The sequence below is a fragment of the Micrasema longulum genome, unplaced genomic scaffold (genome assembly GCF_059751315.1).
Source record: "Micrasema longulum isolate JH-2025_06_02 unplaced genomic scaffold, ASM5975131v1 h1tg000354l, whole genome shotgun sequence".
Lineage (NCBI taxonomy): Eukaryota > Metazoa > Arthropoda > Insecta > Trichoptera > Brachycentridae > Micrasema > Micrasema longulum.
Window position 1 is genome coordinate 237849 of NW_028277556.1, and position 21744 is coordinate 259592.

The 21744-nt window shown below is 33.1% G+C and overlaps 1 pseudogene; it reads right to left on the reverse strand.

The window, feature by feature from the left end:
- Nucleotides 1-366: 366 nt before the first annotated feature.
- On the reverse strand, nucleotides 367-13764 carry LOC148282247 (uncharacterized; annotated as a pseudogene).
- Between the last annotated feature and the right edge of the window lie 7980 nt (nucleotides 13765-21744).

Below are 21744 nucleotides of genomic sequence, written 5' to 3' on the forward strand. Positions count from 1 at the left end.
TTGATTTTCCAACATGACAGTGCTCGCCACATGTTGCTTAACCCGTTAATAACTATTTGGAAAATAGCGGATTGAAAGTTCTGCCCCACCCGCCATATACTCCAGACTTGGCGTCTTCTGACTTCCATTTGTTTCGGTCGATGCAGAATACACTTTCCGGAATACGCTTCACTTCAGTTCAAGGTGTCAAAAATTGGTTTTTTGATTTTAAAAAATGACCGATTTTTTCGGGATGGCATCCTTGTAGATTGTTCGATAGATGAAAAAATGTTTTGACTTTCGATAGACAATACTTTAAGTAACAGAATTATACAAGATTTTCTTTAGTTAACGCTTAAATTTCCTAAAATAAATCTGTTTTTTTGGTTAAAGACCTAATAGAAAACGAGAATCAAGTTATGTTAGAGCGGATTGTGAAACTTGGACCTTTGATATTTTATTATAAACATAAAAAAGAATCTAACTGTTAAAATATTTCACTGTGATGACATGACAAGTGCAAGACAGGAGCAAGTAAATGCACCGGACACAGGCGCTAGCGAGTAATTACCTATAGATAGCACTTATACAGATACACTTTAAATTTCCAGTATGCTCTAATGAATCAAACTGTACCTAGAAAGAACGTCATAAGAGACTTGGGAACAGTTTTAGATTCCAAGCTTGTATTCAATATTCAAATTGATGAAATTATAAATAACGCGTAAATATCACATTTTTTTTACATGTCCTTTAATGACTGGGAGGAAAAAAATATTTGATATTTTACTTATGTTTTTTATAACCTTTCCAATTCCTTTATCTCAATTTTTTTCTTGTACAAATTGTTTATTGATCAATTCTGTTTATATTTTTTTAAGTTCAAACTGTTTCCTATTATGATTTGTAATAATTGTGTCATTGAAATAATTATGTTTAAATTAATTCTTTATTTTTTTACCATAAATTTATCTTACATTTTTAGGTTTATGTAAAATATTTTGTCATTATTACTTCCGACGTATAATTTTTTAATTTTAATAGTTATAATTTATCATTAATATAAGATTAAGTTTGTTGATATTTTGATTATTTTGTTGTAATTTTTCTAGTTTTTAAGTTCTATCTTCCGTCTAATTTTACTGTAAGTTTCTATTTTCTGTTAAATAGGCACTATCAGGTTTCGGTGGGTTTTTCTGTTAGTGCCTATTTCAATTTATGTTGAAATTTTTATTGGTTTGGATATGTGTTTATTATTACAATTGATATTTTGATGTTATTATTGTACTTATATTTTTCTTGTCTTTTGTTTGTATCTATACTGTTATTCCTATCTGTGTTTTTCTTATGTTTTTCTTATGTTTATAAATGTAACTTGTTTTTGGCCGATGTTATCAAGTTTTGGTAGTAGGCCCTAATAAAGAAAAAAAATAATGATTGGTTTTTTAATGCGGGTGACTTTGAAAATATTAAAACATTAACACAGCTTTGTAACACATATGTAAAAAGTCAGTTGGAGTATGCTTTTATTACATGGAATCCCCAATATAAGGTGAACATCAATAACCACGAAAGGATAAGGAAAAAAATACTATTTACAACCCGCAGTCTTGGCTTTACGGGAACAAAAAATATTACACGCGTATATGCCAGTTTTAATATAATATCTCAGAAATTAATTTTGAAAAAAAAAATCAAACATAAAAAAATAATCAAAAAAGCAAAACTTAAGCAACGCTATTTTTTTTTTAAAATCACTACCGAGTTTATTGAGGGTTACAACGAATATAACAAACCCCTTTGAAAGATTTTGTTGTTTAATAATCCTTTTGCAAAGTGGTTTTTCAACTTTTCTATTCATCGTCATATCCATAACCGGTGTTGGAATGTAGGAAATTTATCTGTTACAACATTCGTCTGTTATATTTATCTAAGATATTAATCTTACAATTCAGGTGCCAGATCAGGGAAAGTAGAAATATCGACCTTAGAAATCGAGCCCGGGACTTCAAGCATGGCAGACAAACGCGTTATGATAATCTCCCTAGGTGGGTTAAATCCGGTACTGGTTTACAAAGGTTTGGTCGCACTCAAAGGCCGGACATTTTAAGGGGCGCTCAAATAAATGATTGCATGTAATAAAAACCGATATTATATTCGGAAATATATAAGACATAAAAAGTTGCTTGGAAAAAGGGCGAGGTATGCGAGACACGTTCGATTCAATCCATAACAGAGGAATGGTTGAAAAGCGTCCAGTCATGATCCATAAAATAAGTATTTCCATTGCTACTGTTACTTTAGTGATATAAATGATATGAAGTGAGTAGAATAGTAAGTGATGGGAGCGAGAAGATAAATACACTTTCATCTTATCTTCATTTTTATGTCATAAAGGTATACGGCGGACCTATTAGACCCTTGAATACATCACGCTAACTAAACAAAACCAACCCTGGAACGATTTTCTATGTTTACTAACAAACATTTATTAATATTGTTTCATTTATTTTTTACATAGAAAAGGCCTACAAGGCTCTTAAAATGCTATTAATTTACTTTAAAATATTTGAAAAAAAATTATTTTTTTTAAATACTTAACCAAACAAACTTTTTTTTTGTATGCACCATAACAGGCCAGAAGACTTATTTACATTCGTGAACTACATCACAAACACCCAAGCTTTAGAAAAATATTTTTTTATCTGAAATTTATTTATTTACTCTTACAGATTACATTCATTTGACAAAATAAATTTTCTTTTATAATTCATATTCTATTGTGACGGCCAATATTTTAACATCTTTTATGAAGGTTGTCTGAGTCTCTTTTTTAGTTTTGTCTGGTAGTTCATTGTATAATTTCAGCCCCTGGTTTATTAGTCGGGACTGTCCTTGTCTCGTTTATTTTTTGTGTTCTCACCGGGAAGTACCTAGGCCATTAAATCAGCTATTTTCTATGTAGTTTTTGTATTTTTTTTAAATTATGTTTTTTGTATCGTAAATAATAGCAAAGAATACCCAGGCACGAGGAAATTCACATTCAATTTTGGTGACTCCACTGAAAATCAAACCTTACAAAATATTTACCAGATTACCGTTTTTGTGTTTGAAACTCAAAATAAGTGTCTTAATCGAGACAAAAGAATTAATTTAGATACATGTCTCAATTGAGATAAGAGGAATACAGAAAATCGAGTTATTTTTGGTACTTATGACTGGCTGGCTAATGTGGTCACTTTGTACACCGTGCAACATTCACCCTTCTGCCAAAGAAAAATTGTGGAGATGTATTTTCTACATCTCCACAATTAGTTTTTCAGAAGTTGTATTTATGGTTATATTTATTGGGCATAGAAAACTTAGAACAATTACTAAGCCATGTTCATAAATGATAATATGGAGAATAAATAATACAAAATAAGTGGTAATACATTGAAGATGTTGGGATTTGTTCTGGATGCTGCCAGAGTTTTGAAAATACCCAAGTACTGAAAACTCTTTACAACGCCTTGGTGCAAAGTGGCTCGATGATTTGGGGGCCACATGAACTAAAGTACTCGGTTATGCTAAAAAAACTCCAAAAGAAGTTTCTGAGATATCTCTACATAAGAGAGTGCGGGTATTATTCTTTGCTCTACCCGACCGAGTTTCTCCAGGTTATGCTTGGCTACAGCAGTTTAAAGACAAAAAGGAATGTGTATTTGACTACACATTTTTATCGACTGTTGCGCGGTATGGTCGATTATTCTGATATTATGATAAGCATTGGTTTGTATGTTCCTGATGATAACCTAAAACAGCTTCAGCGTAGATTGTTTCATATTCCGATGTACAAGATCACCCTACCTGTCGGAAGGGCTACTGTTATGCTGAACAACATCGTTCTGGATGTTGATCTGCTCCATGTATCCGAAGGGATTTTCTGAAGCAGGATTCTCCTACTATTTCGGCAAGAGACTTTTTATGTACTTTTTAACTTTTAATAATATGTACGTCTTAAATTTTAGTTTGTAATGTACATATTATTTTAAAGAGATGAATTTTTTTAAAAATGCGTACAAAATTCACTGGTAGGTAGTCATGTTTTGTTGTTATTTTGCACTGCGTATAAAAATGCCTTTCTTAAAACAGGTTTAACATTGTTAAGTGTTGTTTACACTTAGACAATAAAATAAATATGACCACATTGTCTTGTCTCAGCTTTGTAAACAGCCTCGACCGCGCACGAGAAAACGCTGGTACGATACGAAAATTTGGCTGCAGTTCACACGAAAATGAAAACAAGAAGGCGTTTATTACGAGCGAGTTCACAAAAAATACGGTTTATTTCATACCTAGAAATACTAAAACTGTTGAAGAATGAACTAAATAACAAAAAAAAAAATACCTTGATTTTCAATAGAAAAAATACGCGGGAGCAATGCGCACGCGTCGATCAAATTGCTATTGTCATAAGCTCCTGCCCATGCGTGTTCACACGAGGACAATGCGGTCGCGCGTGGTTGTGGAGGTAATCATTGTTTTTCGGAAGCAGCCTGCCCCTCTATCTTGATGACAATGTCTCGAAACAATGTTTTGACCTACAAATTGCTGTTTACACGTAGTTAACACAGTTGGGCACCGCCAAGGAGACTTATGTCCTCAGATGCGGTGTGTGGTGGGCGAGCTGTTAACACTTAGTCGATGGACTAAACAATATTGTTTTGTCCACGTGTAAACGTCTTTTAAGGCTAATTTTATATCTTGAGAAGTCTATTGCTAAAAAAATATAGTAGGTACAATAATTATGTTTTTTATTTTTTTTTTTAAATAATCTTGTTAATCTAGCTTTCGCATTTATCGATAATTCCTAGAAAGAAACTTAATATGTAATGTATTACTGCTGCTTTTCTGCTGACTTATTTATAAATCGAACTTTATGACGGACGCAGCAATGTAATCAGAAACGCAGGCAGAGTGCAAAGATAAACTCTTCAATAACTCCAAGGAAAATCCAATAAATTTAAGTAAGAAAAATGAAGGTTAGTCAACTTAGTTTCTCAACCGCTCATTTTTGATATGTTTGACCGAAGCCCGATGTAATATGATGTTATCGGTATCTCTTTTAAAAGGTATTTATTTATGTACGATATAATAAAATTGGCTTTGACCTGTACCCAAAGAACCCCAACGTGGAAAGGGTCATAAAATATCACAGATTTTATAGACTCTACCTTCCTCCACTAAAATTTAACCTGCGTTTTATGCGAACTTGGAGTTTGTTTTGAAACATTTATTGAATAAGTAGTGGAAAAGTTCGTTTTATACATTGCCTTTACTGAAAAAACGTTTTAAAAATAAACGAAAAATAGTACCGTTGCAAATATTTTATAGTCGTTTCTGTACACACATATGTCAATGTAATATAATTATAAATCTAGGCAATTAAAATTATTACATAATTTTTTTTAAAATGCGTAATATTTTATGCATAAAAGGGAAAGTTCGAATCCCACTCTACCCCAACTTGATTTCCATTTTCTAATAGTGAGTTATTTACAACTCGTTGAAAATGGCCCTAAAAATGAAATATTTGCGTAAATTATAAGAACGCAAATATTTCTTTTAAAAAAAAAAAAAAAAAGTACTGGTGCCAATTGACCTTCTCATATCTAATAAAAGTTTATCTTTTCTCATAGTATAATATATCAGAGAACTATCTTTGTATCTAAAGAAAATTGCATATGTTACAGGTTTCCATCCTTTGTTAGCGAATGATTCACAGAATTTTTTTTTCTATGTTGACCACTCCGCTCATTGTCAGTCTTATAATCATAAAACTATACCAATCTACACAACTTTTATCCATGAACGATCTTATCATTTCTATTTTCTTTTCATCCGTGGTCACATCAAACCGTAAACGTTATTTTTCAAACGCTTTAATCCACTGGCATGCATGTGTATTTTTACAACAGAATTTTTCTAAAATAAACTTCTCAGCAGTTTTTTTTGTCTGTTTCTTATTTTCAATTATTTTTTCAATTAATCTTTCCAATATACTTGTTTTTTATTTTTTATGTACTTGAAAATATTTGTCTTACGATTTTTTAAAGTATTATTCTCCAAACAGTATGTTTCCATGTTCATCTACATATGTTTCTTTATTTCTTCTGTCAAATATGTGAAATCAAACCGAAGCTTTTCCATTTTTAGTTGATAACCAAAAATGTCAATTTATATTATTAATTCCTTTCAATTGCTTAACTAATAAAATACTTTTGTTGTTCTGTAAAAGCATTTTTTATTGTATCAGTTTTACATCACAAAATAAACTTAGTCAACATATTTTTATCAACATTTTTACCTGTAAAAACTAAAAAAACGACATTTTAGTTAATTAAGTTAATCTCTTTCCAATTTTATTTTATGATTGATTCAAACAATATTTATTATTCATTAACTTTGTGTAAAAATCTGACGCAATGTCGCCATCTTAGTTTTATCTGTTTTACAGTCGAACTGTGAAGCACTGCTTTATCGACAAAGCGAAACACTATAAAATTCAAAATTAAAGGGAATACATTTGCTTTACATAAATCCTTTGAGTATATACTCTAAGCATAAATCACAGTTAATAAATACATGAGTATTAAATTTTTATAAATTCATTGATTTCAAAATAGTTCTAATAAAAAAAAAGGTTTAATTTAATACAGTATGTCGCTTCATACAGAATTTGAGTGAGGTATCATTCAGTATTAAGTCTGTCTGTTTTCAGTAAAGTTTATATTTTAGGGTGTGTGTGGCTTAAAAAAATCACCAAATTCCATCAACACAATATTGAATTATTTTTTAAGTTTTCATGACAAATGAATTAAGTGACTATTTACGATTAAGAACTTTAAGATAATAATATGTTCAATACATAATGACACAACGTGCATTATAGTTTTACAAGGGCTGGCCCGTTTTCTGCAAAATGCACATCTTAGGTTGTGTGGTCAGCCAGCTAAAAAAAAAAAACATTAAATCTGTTGAAATACATGGTTATATTATTTGTTGCATTATTAAAAAAAAGAATTATTTATCATATGTCAAAGTAAAAAAACATTCCAACTATTGTGCGGATTTGATTATTGGATTATTCACTCTTTTCACAAAAATGATACTATCTCTGTTTCGTTTTTTTATGGATAACTGTTTTTTGCATAACTGTGTTACAATTTAATTATAATAATAAAAATACGTTTAAAGTTTTATTCCACTTTTATTTCTAATTTTTTACCAGTGGCCGGACCAGTCTGACGATGTCGGTCACGACGAAACCCGGTCACTGGTAAAAATTTGGAAAAAAAAAAGTGGAATTAAACTGTATACGTATTTTTATTATTATAATTAAAATGCAGTTCCACCAAGAAATGTCAGTAGAAAAACTGAAAAAAATCATATTTCGGTCATTTCAACTTACACCACGTGTGCGCACGCGGGCTGTCGAAAGATTCAATATTTTACATTACTTTTAAGTCACTTTTGAATAATTTTATAATAGTGACCTTTGAGTGTTTGTTTTCTATTTTAAATTTTCAGAATATAGAACAAGCGAGTTTTCTATTTCAAGAGAAGCGAAAAGCATGAACACTTTACTGCATACAATTTTATTTTTGTCCATTAGTGCCTCTCTCAGCGTCATTTCGGTCCCTAGTCGCCTTCTAGTGCTTCTGGCAAGTAAAAGGTGGTACGAAGCCCCACTTAAGGTGATTGAATTTCGGATATGCTAGTAGACATCATGTATCACCCAATAAGTGATGTTACGACAAAATGTGACAGTCGTAAGGAAAAAATACGCCCTTAGCAAAACAGAATTCCTTTCATCTTTGCGCGATTGATTTCAAGTTTACATCTGTGCGAAAAGGCCCGTTTTCAAAGAAGTTTGTATACGGAAACGAATGGACTGGAAAAATTAGGATTAATGTAAAAAAAAACCAGTCTCATATTATTAACGCTAAAGGGGGTTCGTTTTACATTCAGAAAAAAATATTTGTTCTTTACTTGTATACGCAGCCAGAGATGTGTAGAGCAGTGTAAATTGATCGCGTTCTACATGGAAACAATATGATCAGTCTTGCGTTTGAGACCCTGAATTTACAATTTAAATATTACGGTAAAAACACCCTTTAAATACATATTTTATACCAACCTTATTGGGAGTCGGAAACTTAACAACAAGGCGGACACCAAAATACAATGTTTGAATAATGTTGTAAAAAGCTTAGGCAAATCAATATCACCTGATCAAGGCATAGAAGTGATTTCCCCCCTAATGTTGCGTGATCTTAGAGTGTGCAGACGATGCGATTCTTTTTGAAAAGTTTTTTAATGATTTTCAGGAAATCGTTGACAAACTGCAGGAAAACTCTACTCGTCTGGGTCTTAATATTAATACCAAAATGATTTAGATTATGTGCAACAAATTCTGTTCTGAGCCTAATCAGCCTCTCTATAATAATAGACAAAAGGATCGAGAAAGTTGACAGCTTTATATACTCGGAAGTTCACATAACTGAAGGTGGAAGCATGCACAAGTAGGTTGCAATTCGCCTAGGAATTCTGGAGCAACTTTTAACATGATGCGTGTTGTCTGGAACTATAAGTCTGTACTCGGTCAAAATGAAATGTCAATTATTCAAATCCTGTATAATGCCAGTACTATAAAGATGCAAATCTTGGCACCTTACCAAAGCTCAGACCTCTAAACTTCTGAGTTTTGAGAGTAAGTGCTTGAGGAGAATATTAGGCAAAGATAGTTCGATTTTTCAAACATTGAAGTCGAACGAGAGTTCTGAGAATGCGGTGGTGGGACTGGCTTAGACACGTGCTACGCATGCCTCAGGAGAACATAAACCAAAATTGCCTGTTCTTTAAACCTTCTGGCTCACGCCATCCTGAAAGGCCGTCGATGACGATCTTTCGACTTTAATCGGCCGAACTGAGGGGCACTGGATTGCCGTGGGAAGATGTGAGAGTGGCGATAGGGTCTCCTGAAGGCAACTGGTGATGTCCACATGCTCCCACTAGAAGTGAATAGCTAAATAATCGGAAACATAAATAATACAATATTTCATAAAAAATTGTTATGGTTTTCAATATAAAACACTTTGATTTTGTTTAATTGTACTTTTTAAAAAAATATATACCCGTCGCGTTTCTTCTTGTTAGAACATTACCAAACTAGGGTCAAAGCACCAGTAAATGACCATTGGTTAATAAAACACAATATAATAAGAATGAGGAACTTCAGTCTTACGGGAAATTGGATACAAAATGTGTTTTCTTGCGAGCAATAAAAATTAGAGCATTAAATTGTACGGCAAAATGTCTTAAAAATGTACGAAAAAAATAATTACAAATATTTTAATAAAAACGCAGTACTTTCATTGACGTCACTGGTTCATATGAATCAACCAATGATGTGATAGCTGTAAAGGATATCCGGTTAGCTTACTGTAAACGAACCAATGTGAAGAACTAACAGTGAACAACCTCTGACGTCACACGCGGAGTTATTTCAGAAATACAAAACTTTAAAAAATCATAGCGATGATAATACGACATTAAAAAATAATTTTTTTTTTTGGCTTAGTTTAATAGTATATTAACAAATCCAAAAAATACACTAAACTTTCTCATTACTACATGTGTCCAGTCAAAAAACTTTTAACACTAGAAACTATGACAAAAGCAGTAGGCGGACACATCTTTTGGTAAGAAACAAATCTATCAGTTCTGAACTGTGAGTTGTCAAAAGGTTATAGTGCGTCTTTCCGTTATTGTTCTAAAATTGATAGTGTTTTTATAAGGAAAGGTGTGGTAAGTCTTTTATTTGAAGCTATTTCTTATGCAATTCTTTGAATATATCCATATTCTAATGTGTTATGATGTAACTAAATCTGACTAATATTTTTACCGGGGTTGTAGTGGTCATTCATTGGTGATTTTGCAATTTTTTTGGAGAAATATTAATTATAGTTGTAATACTCTTATTTCAATAAAAAGTAAAACTAGAAAAATAAATGCGTTTTGTATTGTCTCCTTTTATTTTGTACACTTAAATAATGAAATTTATACCTTTAATGTGGATTTCACTACAAGCTGAACCTTAAACGGTCATTCATTGGTGCTTTGACCCTATAACGTTTATATTGGAAGCACTCACTTTGTGGTTATTCATTATAATACAATAAATAAAACAAATTTGTTTTTAACCACTAATTTCTTAAAATTTATAAAATTTTCAAAAACTTAAAATTAGTGGTTAAAAACAAAGTTTCCTAATATACTAACAATTATTACTGTTTCATGATAAAAGTGCAAAATATTGATTTATGGGCACATTTAACAAGTATTGAGGATTTTTATATAGACCAAGACAAAACGCGTCACGTATATTTTAAAAAAATAAAAGTAAAATTAAATCCAGTAAAAGTGTTTTATTTTGGATACCTAAGCAAATTTCTTGAAATTCTACCTATTATCTTCTTCTTCTTTGTAGTCTCAATCCTGGAGACTGATTTGCAGCAAAGTCCTGCATCTCGTCTTCCATTAGTCTCTATTCTCTGCAGCCCTCTTCAACTAAGTATATGAAGCGCAGTTCAAATTCTCGCACACTTGCTCCGAATACTCCCGTCGGGGGCGCCCTCTGTAATTTGTCCCCTCAGCCATTCCCTCTATTATGTCATGCAGGAGACCCTTATTATTTGTTAATTGTCTACTGTCACTTTCAATTATCTGCAAACACTATTTTATTAAAATTATTTATTGACAAATCTTGACGGAATTCCATTGTAAAAATGTAATAACTTATATTTACATATAAGTTATTAATTAAAAAATACTTCGTACACTTCTACTTATTTATTTGACCAATTAACGCTTTCATCCTCTAATGGGCATGCACCAGTCTGAAGATGCCTTTTTTACCACTCAACATATTCAAAAAGTTATTATTTATAAACATTGAGAATTTAAATAAAAAGATTTTTCAAATAACCGCACGTAAATCTATCAAGCTATTCCTGAATTTTCGCGATACTACAAACGGCGATTTATTTTTATATACAATGGTTTATTACGTGGTTTGACTGTTTCACTAACTAATTACAACAAAAATAGATAATATTTTAGAGAAGATGATATGGAAGTCCAGGCATTAACAAGGCTTATGACCTGTTGTTGGCTGGTTTAATTGGCCACATTATACACTAACAGAACCAAAACATTAACCTTTTTTAAATGTTCGAAAATCCATATTTCTTCAATTCTTCCATCTGTTAATTTTGGCGAAGTTAAGAATTGAAGAAATATGGATGTTCAACCATAGGCAAAATGATGTATGTTACGTTGTGTGTAAAGTGGTCACTTAAACCAGCCAACTACAGGTCATGAGCCCCGTAAATGCTTAGACTTCCATATTCCCTTTTCTAAAATGTTCTCCATCTCTATTGTAATTTGTTAATCTTAATGACTCTCTTTGGGGTGAAACTTAGTCTTTTGTCTACAAACATTTGGACAAGCTTAAAATATTGTATTTGAGTAACGTAAAAATATGACAAAAAAAAACGCTACTTCAGTGAACCTGTCATCAGGTTGGCTGCAACCTTGCCTACTTTACAAGGCATCAGGCTTGCGTGATCCTGTGCTTCGATTTTGAACGCTATCTTCATCTGTATATATTGAGACGGTATACTTAACTTCACAACTATCTGCATCTTACCTTGGTATGTTCTATTTACTTGTCATATCGACATCATATGATTAAAAAAAGCCAATGGAATAATCGCAAACAATTAGTCCGCGTTTCTTACGTCAGTAATATTTCAAGTAGTTCTCATTTATTGTTTAAATAGGATTCTGTAATAAAAAGTGTTTACTTCAAAGCGATTGTTAACTCCAATAAATCCCAATTCAAGCAAAAAATGCTGGCTTAAACATGAATATTGTATGACTATTGGAAATCACCTAGACGGTACGCTTAACAATCGTCTGTATGTATCTTCCGATTGACTACACAGCCGGCTCCTTTAACTTTTTGGTACACACACTCGGAAAGATGGTAAAACAGATGAAAAATAAAAAAAACTTAATTATTTTTATAGAGTGGTAACTTTCTAACGCCTAGATACTTTTATTTGTTAATAGGATAGAACCTAGCGACATTATTTTCACATCTAGGCGTTTGTTTCATTAAAATAGCAGCTGTGCCGGAATTTAATTCGACTTTAAAATTTATTTGCATCTCTCTCATATTGTTAATAGGCTTTTAAGAAAAAAAGTTCCAAACAAAAAACGATTAAAAATTTTAGTAAATCATAATTAAAGGAAAAATTGCTGGGTGAATCAAAATTTTTCACACTTTTAACGCGTAGATAAACGTATCGAGGGATTCTAGATCCATCGGTATAAACCGATAAACTTGATATTGGGGGTATCGGTAGTGTACTTTTGTAGTCGGTCGAGAGACTTTTATCTTCAACTATGACGTCGTACTGAAGCTATGTCATTTAAGAGCGTACCATGACGTACGCTTCCCCTTGTTTTATATCGATGTACCAACCCAAAACCTGAAGGTGAGATGTCGGTAGTATATATTTATAATCGCTAGAAGGAATTTATCTTCAACTATACCGTAAGGTGAAGGTATGACGTCTTTATCTTCCCATCATAATCGAGGCCCTGGACGTCTATGACAAACAATTTGTCGGCAGTTCATGTCTGAACTACGAAAATCACACCCGACGTGGAAGAACACGTAGAAGTTGGCTGCAGTTAGGGAGACATGGAGAGATAAAGTGAATAAAATAATACTCCACGTAGAGCGGCCATGGATTAAGCTAGTGAGTTGGGTTGTTGTCCCATGGCTAGCGTTGCGGACTCACGGATCAAAGGTCCGAGGCTCGAGCCCCACTCTACCCCAACTTGATTTCCTTTTTCTAATAATCCACAACTCGTTGAAAATGGCCAAAAAAATTTGAAACACTTGAGCAAATTATAAGTGCGCTAATATTTCTTTCAAAAAAAATACTAATTATGTCCTTTATTTTAAATTATGTAATCATTAATTTTAATTTGAGTATCGAAAGCCGATAGATTTATTTTGGAACAAATAATTCACATGTACCTATATTTGTTTTGTGTTTAGGGTCAAAAAGTTACGCACAATTATTCTTTTTTTGCGGAGGCATATTATACTAATTAGGAATTTTAACTAATAAATTGATATTCGACATACATACCAATAATATTTTTAGGAGCGAAGATTTTCTCTTAAAGATTCAAAACTCTTAATGGATTTTCAGATCTCAAATAATGCGACGTTATCGGATTCCAATTAATGATAAGAAGAGTAAAATTGTACCCGAATTTGCAAACAGCGAAATAGAATTCGTTAAAAAGGACAACAAAAGGTCAGAGGGTAAAATTAAGTCGCGTAAAAATAAGTCTCCATACTATTTTTAGTAAAGATAAGATTTTTATGTAACCTTGAAAAAACCGTTTCTGATATTTCTCCCAGATTTCAACGAATGAATTCAGACTTTTCACGAAGTACGGTTTAAATTAATTGATTAAGTAAAGTATACTGCATCACAGTCAGTTTTTTTAAAATTGATTTGGAAAAGTAGGCTAAATTCTGTCGAAATGCGATCTCTCAGGCAAATATGTGTTAAAACTGTGAACACGTAAAGTAAGGTGGAGATAAGCAGTACCAACAAAATCGAGAGAAAAGTACTGCGTTGGCTTGGCCATGTTGCGCAAATGCAGAGCGAGAAAGGGATTAAAATTATATATCATGCGAATGTTGATGGATGAAGAAAACAAGTAATACCAAGAAATACATGTTTTGACCAAATTCAACCAATACTTGAAGAGAAACATGTCAAAACTCTGAATAATCGTCGTGCGCGCATCTGAGGTATGAATGTAAAGGAAGTGAGGTATGATGCAAATACAGAGTGATGTATCACTCTACCGTATCTGCTTACCCTCACGGCCGTCGCTCAGCTCGTCTGTCTCGTGTCGTAGTGGTCAGCGCGTTAGCCTACCATGCGAGAGGTCTCGGGTTTAATTCCCGACTTGGCTGAATTGAAATGTTTATAAAAATGTTGTCTTTTAGACTAGAATATTGGAACGTAGTTATGCAGAAAGCAGAAAGTCCACAATTTTGAAAAAATGAGATATTGATGTTATCGGGTGCAGTAAGGTTGATTCTATGTTCTGTTAAAAACAGCCAGACCGCTTTTATACATAAAACTGTATTAATCACCTTCGGAAACAGATGTCGATCACAAATACGGCATTTCTCAATTCGCAGAAAACACCCACAAAACTAGAAAAATCTTATGGTTCTTTAAAAATCTTTTAGACTGGTCAAATACATAATAAGATTCTTGTTTGTTATATTAAAAAAAACTTATGTATTCATCGCTTATCGTTTGTTAAAGTCAAAAACATTCCAACTATTTTGTAGATTTTATGATTCACTCTTTTCACAAAATGGCTAATATCTCAGTGTCACTTTTCTATAGCTGGCTGCTTTCAATATAACTACGTTCATTTCATAGTCCCCGGACTGGTACTTAAAGCGTAAGACTGAACATCTTACCTTAATGTCACAAAAATGATCAAGACCCACTGCGATTGGTGTACCAATCCAGTGCCCCATGCATGGAATGATGATGATGATGAGACTCCATTTTTGTGCCTCCGAACTATGCTTAGGAATATGATGTAAGGTTTCCCGATGTAGTCCTAATTAAAAAAACACAACTTGTAGAGATTGACTAAGTTTACTATATTCACAAAGTAAAACTGATAACAGCAACGTGACGGTATTATGTCAGTTGATCCAGAAGAAATATAAAGACGGGTTACTAATTAACTTTGCTACACATAAGACGAATTGGACGTGATTGCAATTTATCGATTATGCATTACTTTTAATTTTAGAAAACAAAAATATGTTGACGGTTTATGGTAATTGCTTCTAGAACTGTCTTTAGGTAATATGTTGTTTGGGTTAAATGAGGTTTCTATTTTGGATTCTTTCCAGAAACTTCTTAAGAAAACATTGAGTAAATACCTTGATAAATATAGTTTTTTTTATGACAAAACAATCATTTGAGTGGCGCAGTACACAAACATAACTAGACCCAATATGGTACTGGAACTCTCTGTCTTTTTTTTAAAAATACGTTTTTTAATAAAGTTTTTAAAGTTGTTGTCAGATGATTTCGTAGATAAAGAGGATTTAATTTATGGTGCTGAAGAATGACTTTATTTATTTACAGTTTATTACAACAGAAGGTAATATAGAAGTCTAGACATCTACAGGACTTATGACCTGTCAATGGCTGGTTTAAGTGTTCTTCTCTTAAATGTTATTCATCTCTGTTGTAATATGTTAATATAAACAGCTCTCCAAGGAGTTGAATCCATTCCTTGTCTACAAAAAATTTGGACAAACTCAAAATATTGTAAATAAACAGTAGTTTTAAAAAAATATATTTATGTATTTAACCATATTTTTTTTTTAATTAGAAACTTTGCCCCGCTTACAACAATACGTACATACCTCGTTCCAAGCTAGGCAATTACATTTTAATATTGTATCGTATACAAGTTAAATTATTTTAAAGAAAGAATAGACCAACGTCATGAAAGAGCGCGATCAACATTTTTTTCTCAACCCAAAAACTTTCCCGCTTTTCCATAATTCCGGTAAAAGGTTATACACCTTTACACTAACGTAATATTGTTGCCTCGATGCCGGAATAGTGTCGACCCCCTCTCTTAGTATTATACCCCTATTGGCGTATCTTGTGTTATGGTTGTGGTTGACAGTTAGGTATTTGTTTCTTTTTAAGTGTGTGACCACTATTGTTCTTAATATGTACAATTGAATAGTTTGAAGTACCCTGAACTCTTCGAAAAGAAAGTCACTTGGATAAAAAAACGTTTTTTTTATTACTCCAATTACTGATATCTGTGCGATTGTTACCAGTTGAAGAGTGGTTCTTACGCAAGCTCCTACAGATTTCATTACAGAGTCTATAATGTAAACGTAATGTATGTCATTCAAGAGTTTGCCAGTGCATGGTATATGTGTTTTAGGTCCGAGACTTTAGGCAAACTTCTGAGTGGGATGAAAAATCCTACTTAAGCAAAAACACTCGTTGGTCAAGTAAAATACGAGTACTATAAAACTTAATCTTTATTTCAAATATATTTAACAGTCTACCGTAATCATTAACTATTGAGTTATATCAAGAAACATCTGCAAAAAACAACGATATTATGTTTATGTAGGTATACTTCGTACCACTCTACGCTTCAAATCCAGTTTATGTCTACAAAAATTAAGTAAAACTCAAAATATTGTTGATAAAACCCGCTGATTCAAGAAAAAATATAAAATAATAAAATCATTTTCAGACAGGCGCCGCGCCGCGTCGTGGCGCAGTTGGTTAGACGGCTTACTATGAAACTAGTGTCGGGGGGTTCAATTTCCGCCATCCAAAAAAAAAAACAAAGAACCTCTCAATTGGTCTGTGTATTGTGTATTTTTTATAATTTCCTTCCATATTCTCTCTTTCTTACCTGCTGAAAAGCCTTTAAATAGAGGCTTAGATAGTTATTTCTTTTTTAAAAAATGGTGTTGCCCGATAAAAAACTTTGCAAAGATCAACAAATGCAAAATTTGAAGGAAAATAGATGTCCAAACTAGGCAGAATGGTGAATGTTACACAGCGTGTAAAGTGGCTATTTAAACCAGCCAATAACAAGTTATTAACCCCGTGGATGCCTACGTTTCATTTGTTAAAATTTTCTTCATCTCTGTTGTAATATTAACATGTTGATATGTTGTAATATTAACATAGATGTTCAAATAAAGATAGAATGGTGAATGTTACACAGTGTGTAAAGTGGCCACTTAAACTTGCCAAAAACAGGTCATAAACCCTGTATGTAGATGCCTGGACTTCTATATTACCTATGTTGTAATATGTTCATGTAAACAGCTCCACAGAGAGTTTAATCCAGTCATTGTCTACTTAGATTTAAACGAACTCGAAATTCTGTTGTTACATATAAATTAAAACTAAGAAAAGAGTTTTTCGTTAACAACGGTCATTTTATCAAGAAATATCATTAAAAAGATATTAAACTTGAAAGTTTTTAAATAGACTTTTATGTAATTAATTAGACAATATTACTCGCATAATGTAGATTTTTTTATTTAGAAAATGTGACAAGCGCAGCATGTTTTATCCGCTTCATTGTGGAACGTTATGTACATACAAAGGTATGCGGTACGAGTACTTGTGCACAAATCGAATACAGCGCGCGACACAGCGTTAGCTGGTGATGAACGCTCGCTGAAAAGTTAATCTAGCAAAACGCAATTTGTTTCAGTGCTGAGTGACAGTTTCTCATCAGTTTGCCTCCTTGATTTCAAATGTGACTTACTCCACGGTATTTGCAGACATAGAAATAGCTTATTCATATACAAACAAATGTGTATGTACAATGAACGATGTTCAACGTACTGAGTTGTTAGGAAATAATAAAAAATTACAATAAATATAAGTCTGGAGGGTAGTAGATGCTTACCAAGCCACTACTACCCTAAAAACTGCCAGCATGATAAGTCTTTTCATCAGGGGTGGGATCTTCTTGGGCTATCAATCCAAAATTACTTCACAAGTACATGCCCAGAACTCGCAACTCATACGTTTAGCTCGTGAATATAATTTAAACTTTCCCCTCATTTATCCGTTTAATTGTCACAAATTAACATTTAAAATGCGCGTTTTAAAATAAACTTTTATTCTTATACTAAGTTTCTATAATAAAATCCCATTATATGTCTGATTCTTAATATTTCATACTTTTTTGTATATTTGACACTTGTGTAATAATATTTATACACATGTCTACACTCATTCCATTATAACACCCACTCACCCACCCTCTCACACACTTACAATAACATTAACACACTAGCATTTATTGTAGTAGTATTTAATATTTTTTAATTTATATATATTTGGACCCCTGTATTTAGTAGCCTTACGTGTCATGTACAAGGCTAAGGTACTCGGCAAAAATCGTTTTTGTTTGTCTTGGAAATGGGATGTTCGATCACTGATTTTGGTTTATTATGGAGTCCAATCACCATTGTTTCCAAGCTCAAGAACAATCGCGCGTGATAACTTATTTTCACTACAGTGTGGATATCTGTTAAGGATATTCCATCTTTCCTGCATTCTGCTTCAAGATTATGGCGTTGTAAACTGAAAAATGGGCACTGAAATAACAGATGTTCGATACTCTGTGAAGAAATATTATCGCATGGACAATAGTCCTAGTTCCTTAATTTAAACCTATATAGATAACTTCTCAGAGCTCCATGTCCGGTAAAAAATAAAAAAAGAAATGTAATTAAATATAACAAAACAATAACACCTAATAAGAACAAAGAGATTTGGTAGTTACAAGCTGTTTAATAATGGAAGTACATCCTGAATTGAGCTGGCATTATAAAATTCCGGAAGGCCATTTTACTAGACGTGATGTGACATTTAGTACATGACTAAAGAGGTTGCCTTGAGCTGGTATTTAATCACCTAACAAATGGAGATGCACTGCTACACTTAGCACCTGTTCATCATTCCATCCACATGGAACGACAGCAACGGGAATAAAGGGAACATCTACAGATAAGACGCGCCCTGTCATAAGATGCAGTCGAAAACGCATCTAGGAGTTGAACTGCACAGTACCCGTGGACATCATCCGAGGGTCATAGCAAAGCACGGTTTAGTGCCGTAGTTCACCAGGGAACTCGGGAAAGTTCATAATTTGGATTATGATGGACAATGCGTGAATTGCGAAACACTCGTGCCTAAGGTGTTGCGCATTTAACTCAGTACACTGTGGACAATGCGTGCGTATTTACGCAATATACACATAAGGACACTCGAGAAAATATTTGATAAAACACGGTTATTACTTAAAAATTATCAACATGTTTCTTTTTTGGATGAAATCGTGTATGTTAGATTTGTTCCGAACATTTGGCTACCATTGCAGAAGCCATATTCAGGGTAAACTGACTTCTTTGTCCATTTACTAAACCCAAATGATTAAAATTCTCTGGAAATGGAAGCTGTTTATAAACTTAGTTGCCAGGGATGTGATAAAATGTACATAGGAAAAACAGGGCGCACAGCAAAGAGAAGGATTGACAAACACAAAAGAGAGTGTAAACTTAGGCACCCTGACAAATTTGCAATAACGAAACACTTTACAGACGACCTTCATTTTTTCGCCTTCAAACCGAAAATTTTACATAAACCCAGTAATAACAGTGCACGAATAATAAAAGATGCAATTTAAATACACAGACACCCAAATAAAATAAATAAAGACGACGGGCACAAATTCAGCTCAACATTTAAGTTTATTTCAACAGAGAGGGAAAACACCTTTGAGAAGGGGAATATAGAAGTCTGGGCATTTACAGGGCTTATGACCTGTCATTGGCTGGTTTAAGTGGCCACTTTACACACTGTGTCCATATTGCCCTTCTCAAAGGTGTTTTCCCTCTCTGTTGAAATAAACTTTAATATGAACAACTAGGGAGGAAATCCAGCCAGTCTGCAAGTATTTGGACATACTCAAACATTGTTGAATAAACTCAACATGGTTGCTAGCACTACATACTACAAAAACGAATAGAAATGTGCCTACTGCTGACTGCGATACGGTACAAACTACTAGTACTTAAACACATACTTTTTTATAAAGAACCTTCAGTTTACCCTGAAGATGGCTCCTGCTATGGTAGCCGAAACGTCGCAACAAATCCAACACACACGGTATCACCCAAAAAAGAAACATATCGATACCAGTGACCGTGAAAACCTTCGCAACTATATAACATTATCAATTGTGTTCGAAGTTGCCAATTTTGTCGAACAAACTCTGACGTTCACACGGTGTTACTCACGTGAACGGCCCCCGCTGACTCCTGAAGGATTATATCAAGTCAGGCTATAAAAATTATTCGGTATCGCGTGAAAAAGACAAAGTCATTGTTTATAACAAGTTGAAGGGAGAGATATAAGAAAAACACATCAGGAAAATTCGTTAGTCATTAGCACGTGTAGTCAAGGTTTCGCAACTGGTGACAGTAATATAAGAAGTTGAATGAAAAATAATCTTTTTGATTTTTTTTTCATTTCTTTAATTGACTTTATCTATGACCAGTTTGGTTTGCTTTTCGTTTAAGTTTCGCTGTAGGATTTTGGATTTGTGGACATAATAACTATGCTACGTTACCATAGACTAACGGATCATCGTATTTCTTTCATAGAGTTAGTTGAAAGACCAAGCTATTTTCAATCCTGATGAAATATTTTATTTCACCGGAAAAAAATGTATTGATAAACATAAACTCTTATTCATAAACGACAGAACTAATTTATTACCTAAATAGTATCTCCCAAATACCACAGGTGAAAGCTAGTTTTATAGCTAGCATTGTTATGGTTACCGCATACCTATTAAACTTCCTCCCCCCCCTTCATCCCCTCCCTCTTGTTTGAAGTATTTCTCCCACAACATCAAGTATTATTATAAATTATAATCAGTGCATGTAAGGTTTACCTATTTACAATGGATGGTTTCAAATCGGTATGTTGGTTTTATATTTTTGCAACAACTATGGTAGAGGGTTTTGTGCGTTAGTTTATTTAGTGCCCTGACGAAGAGACACATATTTCTTGGAACCAATAGACACAAAGAAGTCGGTTAATTTATATGTACAAGTGTTTAAGATCATTTAGTAAAATATTGGACCACAAAGTTAATACCTTAAATATTAATAATCGTTCATTTAATATGTATCAGCCAAATTAAATTTATTTTCACTTTTGTCACTAGCAGAAAAGAAATTTTAAAAACTTTTTACAGCCGTTGAAATAAAATGTTTACCCGTTAAGAAACATTGCTAAATACTGTTCGCATCAACTCATCCATATTGCTCTAAATTTATATTTACCCACCCGTCCTTCCTATTGTCTTAGCGCAGCTCCACACAACAATAATCACGTGTGTGCGTGCCTGTCAAAACCACAATTATCCAATACTACACTTACATCAAACCTATGAAGTGGTTCAATCGCAAAACTATCAACAGCCGAGCTGTGCAGGCGCCAACCCAGACCGCACCAGCTCCAAACACAAGCTGTTCCAGCGTCCAACGACCACATCACCAGAAGGTTCGAGCACCATGTGAGTTGCGCAACCTTCTCTTCAACAATACAGTCCACTCGCTAAAATTTCCTTTTACGAGACGAGGTATTTCTGGATACATTGTCCACTCATCAACAAACGGGCTGACGTGGTTTTTAGATGGTGTTCATGCAATGATTTTTAAATCAATTCACTATTTTGCAAATGTTTAAAGAATGATGAAATTAATAAGTGAAATTATCGCTTAAACCGACCAACGACTGGTTATTGTCGTGTAAATGCCTAGACTTCCATTGTCGTCCAAAAATGTTCTGCATGTATGTTTCAAAATGTATAAATAAAATATTTTACTAATACAGACTTAACCTTTACCAAAACCATTCCATTTCTGAAATATTGATCATTCTTGATAAACCCTAGGAAGTAAAATTCAGTATAATATGTATTTTAAGATTTGGACATTTTTAA